Raw genomic sequence first — 9,881 nt, forward strand, 5'->3', positions numbered from 1 at the left:
AACAAAACATAGTTAGCTTACTAATTTACAGTGCATCCGAAAGTATTTACAGTGCTTAACTTTTTCCACATTTTGTTATGTTACAGACTTATTCAAAATGGATTAAATTCAATATTTTGCTACAAACAATATCCCATAATGACAACGTAAAACTAGTATGTCTGAATTTTTTGCAAATGTATTAAAAATAAAAAACAAAACACAAAATTGCATGTATATGAGTATTTACACCCTTTGCTTAATACTTTGTTGAAGCACCTACGGCACCAATTAAAACCTCAAGTCTTTTTGAGTATAATGCTACAAGCTTGGTACACCTATTTTGGGGCAGTTTCTCCCATTCTTCTTTGCAGAACCTCTCAAGTGCCATCACCAACTTCTCATTTCAAAGGGGTCTTGCCACTTGAAAGTAACAGTTGGGGAGCATAATCAACAAGAGCATAATCCTCTTGTTGATTGTCACAATTTTCTTACACGTGTGGGAAAATTAACAATACATTTAGTGTTAAACAACACAATCATATCCCCAAGCATGCTTAAGCTTTGGTCTTAAAGGGTTAAACATTTCATCATTAAAAATGGGATGTGCTTATGTTTGCATGTGTGCATTTACTTTCCATAAACATCAACTATTGTTTTTAATCTTATGGACCAGCCATTTACTGTAACTAATTTGCCTGTGATGGATTTTTGTGTAAAAAGCTTCAGTTCTTTTCAAGTACAAATGACCTTTTTCATTGGATACACTTCTTAATTTTTACTAGGTGAGTGTGCACAGTAAGTTCCCATTAATTGTAATGTACAGTATAAAATTACATTTTTTGTAATTATATATATTTTTTAAGTTAATAACACAATACACTTTTTAAAATAGTATCCAACCTAATCTGTACTTTAATAATTTCTTTGTATTTGTATTATTTCGGTGTAAACCTAACATTAATAGTTTTGGTTATCCCCGTCGATTTAATATAAATGATTAGTTTTGGCCATTCAATCAACATAGTGGTTTGGACGGCCATGCAAACACGTGTCTCTTTCTGCAGTTTTGAGCCAATGTTCTCTCTCAAGTTGTGTGTTTGGGCTGTAATGTTTACGGCTTTAACATTAATTATTGTACTGAACACTTGTCATGTTATGAGGAAAATGGCAGATGCGATTGCATGATGATGATTGTTTATTTAACAACAATTTCAAATTGCAAATGAATTTTCTTAAACAAATATGGGTCAGTCATTCAGCAAACAACATAAAGAGGACAATAATAAAAATATGAAACCAAAACAAGGAAAAAAAAGAAAACCTAGAACAAAGGATTGGCAAACAAGGGAACAAAGTCAATAAAACATATTACTACTCAGTAATCCAAATAAATAAGTGCTCTATTAAACTGTATGTGGATGTAAACTGAACATGAGCTGGTGCTGTACCAACTACATCAGTCTTTGCACCTGTTAAGCGGTGGCCTGGTCAAGAAAATCCAAAGATAATTTGTCATCATGATACATTAAAATGGAAAATTACAGTTGTATTTTCCAGGCACAGTTGTATTATTTCAAGTGGTTGCATGTACAAGTAAGAGTAATCAAAAAATTAAACAATAATAACTATAAACTTTTCAAGAATTTAGTAAAAAAAAATTAAATATAAAAACAATATATATATATATATATATATATATATATATATATATATATATATATATATATATATATATATATATATATATCATGAAACTCTTGATCTAAGAAATACATTAAAATGTTTGTGTAGAATATAGAAACTTTTTCCAAGTTTGGTATCTAATGTTTGCATGGATAACAAACAAAAGGGTTTAGCCTGTTGCAATTGTTGTGTAATGGACACAACTCCAGCTCCATAGTTTCAGATACAATCTGGCTTAAAAAAAAATTAAAAATAAAAATTAAAAACTGACTGTTCTGCTTATGCATGCACACTAGCAGAGGTTTTTATATTGGTTGGTTGTGAGCAGATTTCCACCTGCTCCAAAGAAATTGTTAATTATTCCCATTACACTTAAATGTTCTTTTATTTCATACTCATAATGAATTTAGATTTTACTTTTCACAGGTTACTATATGAACACCTGCCATGTGATTTCCCTATGTAAACTACTTGCTGTAGTTTTTTTGACTTGACTCAATTTTCTTTCAGATGCAACTCATTTCTGCAGCCAGCTGAATGTACAAGGTAAGAGCCCAGTAGAAGAAGCTATATAAAAATGCACAATATTTATTGAAAAAAAATAACCTCATAAAAAAAAAGACAGACCTAAAATTGAATTTTATACAATTGTTTTTATGATGCAAAACAAAAATTTACTAACAAATATTATAATACCATGCATTAACAACCCAAGTTTTGTATTCTGAAAGCAGACCCCCCCCCCCAGTTTTACACATTTCTCAAAACATTTTATAAGACCTACTTTTAAATAACATACAACATTTTATATATATATATATATATATATATATATATATATATATATCAGGTAATCATTTATTATTTTGTAGCAAATATAGCATTATTTGCTTTAGTTTGGTGTAGTAGCAGATCAACATAATACTCACCATAGCAATAGGGAAGTGGTAGCACAGTGGTTAAGGTTTTGGGTTACTGATTGGAAGCCCCAGTATCACCAAGATGCCATTCCTGGACCCTTGCGTAAGGCAACCCAAACTATCTGTACTCAGAAGTGCTGTAATGTGCGGTAGTTCTTTGTTTTAGAGTTCACAAAAGCACAAAAGTGAAAACAGGCAAAATAGTCGAAAGAAATAATACAGGTTTCATCATCAAACAAAAGGTAACTTAAGGATGGAAAATAAATACTTAAATGAAGTCTTAGGATTTGAACCAAATACCCAAAGCCTAAATGGGAAAAAAACTAAAGCACAACAAACTGAAACAAAGTCTTTCAAAGGGGGAAAACTTGATAGAAGGAAGAAGATTCAGGAAACACAGCACACTCGAGATCACATCAGTACAGACAAAACATAACCGCTAACATAAAAAAGCCTAACAGATAACATATCATCAATCAGAAAAAAAGAAAAACATGAACAAACCAAAAATAGAACATAGAGTCAGCAAAGAAGGACAGGCGAAACCGAGTCCTACACCGGGAAATCAAGAAACAATAAAAAAAAAAAAAAAAAACACTAGTAAAGCACACTCTGAGAGACAGTCCCAAAACTTTTGAGAATGAATCACATGACTCACGTTACATTGTGGCATGTTATGTTACAAACACAGCCACAAAAGGGGGAACTTAAATGCACAGAGGGCTAACGAGACACAGGTGGAAACATTACCAACAGATCAGGGAGTAGATTGTTATGAAAATCTTGGAGGAAGTTGAAAACCGGAATGTCTACTTCACTGTTCATAGCTCTCACAGCAATGAAGTTGCAATACTGATAAAATCTGAGATGCCATTTCAGTACATATGCCATGATAAAGATTATAGTGGGGGTTACATTGTAATCTGTTGTTTGTATGATGAACTCTACTTTCTTGTTAACATGTACAATCATAAATCAGATATAAATGTCCTGCGTAGTTTAGAAGACCATCTAAGGGAAACAGCTGGGGGTAATCAAGTGATTTTTCAAAATGAAATTGCAAAGACTTTGAAACTTTCATCTTCAGTGCATAATGTCATGAAAAGATGCAAAGAAACTGGAGACATCTCTGTGCAAGGGACAATGGTGAAAATCAATAGTGGATGCTCGTAATCTTTGGGCTCTCAGGCGGCACTGCAATAAAAACAGCCCTGATTCTGTAATGAAAACCACTGCATGAGAAACACCTTAAGCTCTATTATGCAAAGAAAAAGCCATATGTGAACATCCAGAAATGCTGTTGCCTTTTCTGAGCCAAAGCACATTTAAGTTAGACAAAAGTGGAAAACAAATGTGAAATTCTTTTGTCAAACATGGATGCTGCAATCCTCTGAACTGAAGAGGAGATGGACCATCCAGCTTATCATCAGTGCTCAGTTCAAAAGCCTGCATCTCTGATGGTCTGGGGGTGCATTAGTGCCTATGGAATGGGCAGATTTAACATCTGGAAAGTTGATATTAATACTGATTTATGATATACTGGTATATACTAATTTTACATCATTAAGAACATGGGAGTAAAGGCTGTAGCTCAAATTGCTCAAGAAGTTTATGCTGTTATTGTTAGAAGGCACAGGACTGTTTTGGCAGCAAAAAGGGGACCAACACAATATTAGGCAGGTGGTTATAATGTTATGCCTGATCAGCAGCCATAAAGTTATGCCTGTTATGTGTACATACTCAATAAAAGATAAGAAATAATAACCTTATGAAAAATGCATGAAAGTGGCAAAACTGCAGAATACTTTTTTTCAATAAAACATGAAAAAGCTTTATTGTCAAGGATATGAAAATTATCAAAGACTATATAAATATCATCAAAACAGTAAAGTACAGAAAACTAGCAAGTTAACAGGTGATATGTCCCAAATGGTTTAACACTAAACCGTCTTTCGATGGCCAAGACAAAAAAACAAATATTTTTTTTATCCATGTAACCTCAAAGATATTTACATATTCAAATATTTGTACATATCAGTGGGACCTACCGTTCTTAGTTTTTATAGTAATGAGCGAAAAGTTAAATATAAAATAATAGATAAGTATGATGTAATTACATTTTTTTGATAATCGTTCATTACATTTGATTAAATTCTTTAATTAAAATCATACATACAATTATAAAATTATTTGAAAATGTATAAAATTTTTCTAAAATAAAACAGTAAATTGTTAGAGCTCTAGTTATATGCAGTATATGTGGTGCTTAAAAACATGTGAAAGATATTAATCTAATAGATATAGAATTACTTAATCTTCAGCATCAGAAAATAAAGTAAAAATGTTTTTTTTTCTAAAGGATTGTACTTGATCAGCAATCAGCATCTGTTCATGTTAACACAGTTTTAATGGAATAAAAATCTGTACACGTATTACTTTGATCATGCCTATTCCAACTCACGTTTATGTCATCTTTTTTTTTTTTTTGATAGAACTAACAAAATCTATGTTGTCTGTATTACTAGACTTCATGTAAAATATTTACTAGTAATAAACAAAGACGTGGACGAATGTGAGTGTTTTTTTTAACAAGTAATTAGTAAAGAAATCATAAAAAAAATTATAAAAAAATATTGAATCAATTTTAATTAGTACCCCCAGACATCTGCATCAGCCAATCAAGAGGCAGCAGCACAATGCAAAAAAGATTCAAATACACCTTGCTGGTGAGAAGGATCTGAGAAGAAGAGCAGACAAGCATCCCAGAAGGCAGAGCACATCAAACTTTGAAATGGATGGGCTACAACTGCAGAAGACCACAGTGGATTTTACTCTTGTCAGCCAAAAATAAGAATCTAAGGTTACCACAGGTACAGAGTCACCAAACTGGACAGTGTTCTGTTTTGGTAGTCCATACACTTTAAGGCACATAAGTGATGCTAAGATGTTTTTCCACTCATTGTAGTAAGAAAAGAAAGGTTAAATAAATATCTTTCCAGGCAGATAAAAACAAATCTTGCCATTTTCCTGGTCATGACTTTTTACTGATTTGATTTTTATATGAAATTTCCAGGAGTTCAAAAGTCAAACCAGGCTTTCTGCTACCAACATAACATGTTTCAACCTTCCAGTGATTGATATAAACTTCACCTAAAGGTCTTGACTTGCATGTGCATTAATGTATGTATTGTGCTACTGGCACATAATTGAAAATACTGACATTATTTACGTAATGGTTTGATTCATCTGTTCATCCATGTAATCCATAAATCATGCTATAAAATAATCAAGATTTATATTTGCACAGGTTCCACAATGCTGTCACGATTATATACAACTCTCCGTTTCGTCACCTGGAATGTTCGTGGGGTTAAAAGCACGAGGGACTTGCCAAAAAAGTTTTCAAATTTGTTGAGCAGCCTAAATAACCTTCAGGCTGATGTTGCCTTCATACAAGAGACACACATTGGGCCAAAGTGTTATAAAATATTGGAAGATGAGACAGAAAAAGACTGGAAAATCTTCTACACTGTGCACAGCTCCCACAGCAAAGGAGTCGTCATACTGATAAAAGACAAAGTGCCATTTAAGTACATATGCCATGACGAGGATTACAGTGGAGGTTATATTGTGCTCTTTTGTCATCTGCATGGTGAACTCTACACTCTTGTTAATGTGTATAATCATAGAAAAGACAAAAATGTCTTGGGTAGACTGAAAGAGTACTTGATGGAAACAGCTGAGGGTGTCCTATTGGTTGGTGGTGATTTCAACACCGTTTTGCACCCCATCTTAGATCGGCAACCTTCTTCTTCAAAGAATTCACAATTGACATCAATATTAGAAGATTTTACTGTATCTCTGAATCTTAGAGATAGCTGGTCATCCTTACGTGCCACTGAGAAGGGATTCATACGATGTCAGAGTGAGTGTCACTCCAGGCTAGACATGATTTTTATGGCGGAGGACAAAATTGAACGAGGGTATAAAATCAAGGTACAGAATAATGATATTTCTGACCACAAACCCGTTGTTCTACATGTCAGGGTTCAGAAGCAGTCCCAAAATAAAATACCAATTGTTGCATCAATGCTAAAAGAACTTAGATTTGATCCTGACAGGAGACCAGGGAAAATAAATGGGGCTGAAGTACTAAGTGCCATCAAGTCCTTGACTGATTCAGAAAAACAAAGATGTAACAAGTTGGAAATAGATTATTACAAAAGATTTCAATGTCCAATGACAGAAATATTAAAGCTGGAATATAACCGCATTGTAAAAAACAAACGCATACCTGAAGATTTCATAAAATCTCATCTTTCAGGTGACAGAAAAGTTAGTGTGGACTATTTAATATTCTCTCGCATTCTGGCTAAACGCCTTAGTGCTTTTATTGTTTTTATTGTTCCTCCCATTAAGAGAATTGGGAAAGCAAATCTGGACACCCTGCTTATTATAACCTGCAAGATCTGCACACCAAATATCAAGTGGTCTTTCCTCAAACAAAGTCTTAGGAATCTGAAGCAGATCCCTTCTACACCACCACCTGATTTCAGCATTCTGGAATTCCTTCTTCCTGAAGTCCAAGGCTCCTTGGGGGAACTCAGAGATTTGCAGCCTGGCTGTCCATTCACCAACATTGTCCTCAGTCTGGCTCTGACACAGCTAGAAGATCTGATTCTCAAAACTAAGACCCAGTGCAGAACCATTGTTTGTTATCAAAGACAGACTCTGTTCATACATGTACACCCAAGCAAACATCAGAAAGTTCTACAGATAGCAGAGGGTTCAAAAAAATATTCAGGGATTAATATTAAAATGACTATGTAAATCCTTTTATTTTAAAATTGCCAGTTCAACCATTTTGACATAAACAAAAGCAGAAGTTCAAAACAGGAATTACACAGTTGCCAGGTACCAATCATCTACAGTATTTTGGGTGGCTTTGGGTAGCCTAGTGGAAACACCACAACAAAAAATACATTTACCCAATCTTTGTCCAACATTGGTGTGCTACTTTGCTAGGCAATAGAGGAAGAATGTACCTTGCGTAATGCTGAAGCAGAAACAAGAAATTTAAAAGCAAGACAATGTTCTCATATTGGTTCTTTGCAAGATAACAAACAAAATGTGGTCTAGCCCAGGGTTTGTTATTACACCAATAAATTATATAATAACAACACAAGACTATTTCCAAGAAGGAGTAGCAAACAATTCAGAATAGAGGCATATACAGAATAACACTGGAGAAACCTTACCCACTTTATACTATATAACTGTGAACTGTCTTTGATAGCAAACAATTCCAAATGTGTACTAAACCAATTATTCATTTCTAATCTTTGTTTTATTTTTCCGTTTAAAAATTTGGTTTGCCGTTTTTCTTGCTTCTATAAAAAAGTTACTATTATTATTTCTTTGCAATAATTATTTATCATATTTGAATTTTTATTCACCAGTGTTGGCTTGTCAATAGAGGCAGGTGAGCCCGTGTTAAGCCCCCCAATTTATACACTTACTCGATAGGAACACCTGCACACCTACTCATTCATGCAGTTTTCCAACCAGACAATCATTTGAAATAAGCCAATGCATATTACCATGTAGATACATAAAAAACATTAAATTAATGTTCACAATAAACATCAGATTTTGTAAAAAAAAAAAAAAAAAAGCCTCCTCTGCTGTTTGACTAAGGAACCATAGGACTTTCTTGTTTTCACAACCATCTTAAATTCCAGGGCATCCCAGAATAGAGCCCCCACCAAAATATCTAGCTTCAGGTCCATTCTGTTTATTAGGACATTAAGGTATCGTAGGCTATTCGTAAAGCAGCTCAATATTGTGTACATGATACTTATCAGTCTTTGTTATATTCTTCCTCATCCTAAAGTGGAATACCATCACCTTATTAACATTCAGGAGTAAATGTTTCTACTAACATCAGCCACAAAGTTGTTCACCAAATCCATACATTGCACTGGTACACTCCCTTCACAGACTTTCTATATAATTTCTGCAGGTGATAAAGATCCAGTTTGTACTGGAAATCAGTGGGGTACAGTGTAAATATAAATGAGTAAATGCAGTGGTCTGACTGACAGCTGCTGATCTGAATTTTATCCATCTTTTAAATTAATAGAAACGGATGGATGGGTTTGAATTGCTTCTTCATGCAGTCCTTTTGAAACATTATGTACAGGGTCCAGAAATGAGTTCACCTAAGAAGGTGAGAGAATGGAGGATATGCAGGTAAGGCAAAAGGCAGGTATGCTAAACTTGTTTTAAGACACATTTAGATTGTTGGCTCTGTTGAGGCTGGCACTGCCGCCGCATTGCCTTAAAGCCAAGGATTTTCTTCATGCCCACACATATCCTGTGCATAGTTCTGTTCTGCCACTCAGCATTCTTCTGTATGCTTCTTTTAACTTTCTCATTCTTGACTTCAGCTCTTTCTGCAGCACACTACTCAGATGTCTCTTTGTCCAAAGGCTTTCAAGTTCAGCAGTTTCTTTAGGACTTTGATAATCCAGGCTTGTACCATTCAGACTTTGTATCAGTGCAAACATGCAGAGCTTCCTGTTTCCACCTTTTTTTCACAGACTGCTTATGAACAACAGGCAGCTATGTGGGTGCCAGAATAACCAGGTGTGATCAGACCATTTAAGTGGTGGCAAAACAGATTAACTGTATGCTTCCTTTAAATGTGCATACAGGAGGTCATTTACACGTCTCTCTGGTTGCATAATTAACAGACTGGTTAAACTTAGCAACATGTTAAATATGTAAAATAAATTATGATTATGCCAAATTCCAAATGAAGATGAGTGACATTTGATGGTCAGAAACTCCTGACCGGGTTTAGAGGAAACAATGTTCATGCTGTCGTACCAGGTGGTGATTACCATCAGACTCGTTCCACTTCCCCTTGACCTACTTGACTCCTTTGTTCTGTCTATGTGGTAAAGTTAGTTAAATAAGTAACACTGATATTTACACTGATTTCACATCAGGACAATATACAGTTTAAAACTGACACCATGCATTGGCAGAATTTTATAAATTTTATTTTATTTTTTTACAACTTACCAACTTATATAGTTAAATTCAAGATAAATATATAAATTGTATTATGGGAATTTGTCTTAAAATTAGACCTTTTTTATTCTTGTTTTATTTTTGATTGTAGATCTTCGACTGTACATAATGCTGTATCATGATATTAAATTAAACAGGCATTGCAATATTCTCATACTACATTGAGATACAGTATTTGATCACCTTAATTGAGTGATG

At 34.0% G+C, this 9,881-nt stretch overlaps 1 long non-coding RNA gene across 2 annotated transcripts; it reads left to right on the forward strand.

Moving 5' to 3' along the window:
* The first annotated feature begins 439 nt into the window (after positions 1–439).
* On the forward strand, positions 440–9,551 carry LOC310725539. 2 transcript variants are annotated; one of them, XR_014533393.1, is made up of 5 exons: positions 440–764; positions 2,176–2,211; positions 5,659–5,765; positions 5,893–8,902; positions 8,937–9,551. It is a non-coding gene; the product is annotated as an uncharacterized lncRNA (long non-coding RNA). The 2 variants fall into 2 exon arrangements; XR_014533394.1 differs by lacking the exons at positions 440–764; positions 2,176–2,211; positions 8,937–9,551 and having other exon boundaries at positions 5,242–5,765; positions 5,893–8,257.
* Positions 9,552–9,881: the final 330 nt, after the last annotated feature.

This window comes from Silurus aristotelis (assembly GCF_946808225.1).
Source record: "Silurus aristotelis genome assembly, chromosome: 1".
Classification (NCBI taxonomy): Eukaryota; Metazoa; Chordata; class Actinopteri; order Siluriformes; family Siluridae; genus Silurus; species Silurus aristotelis.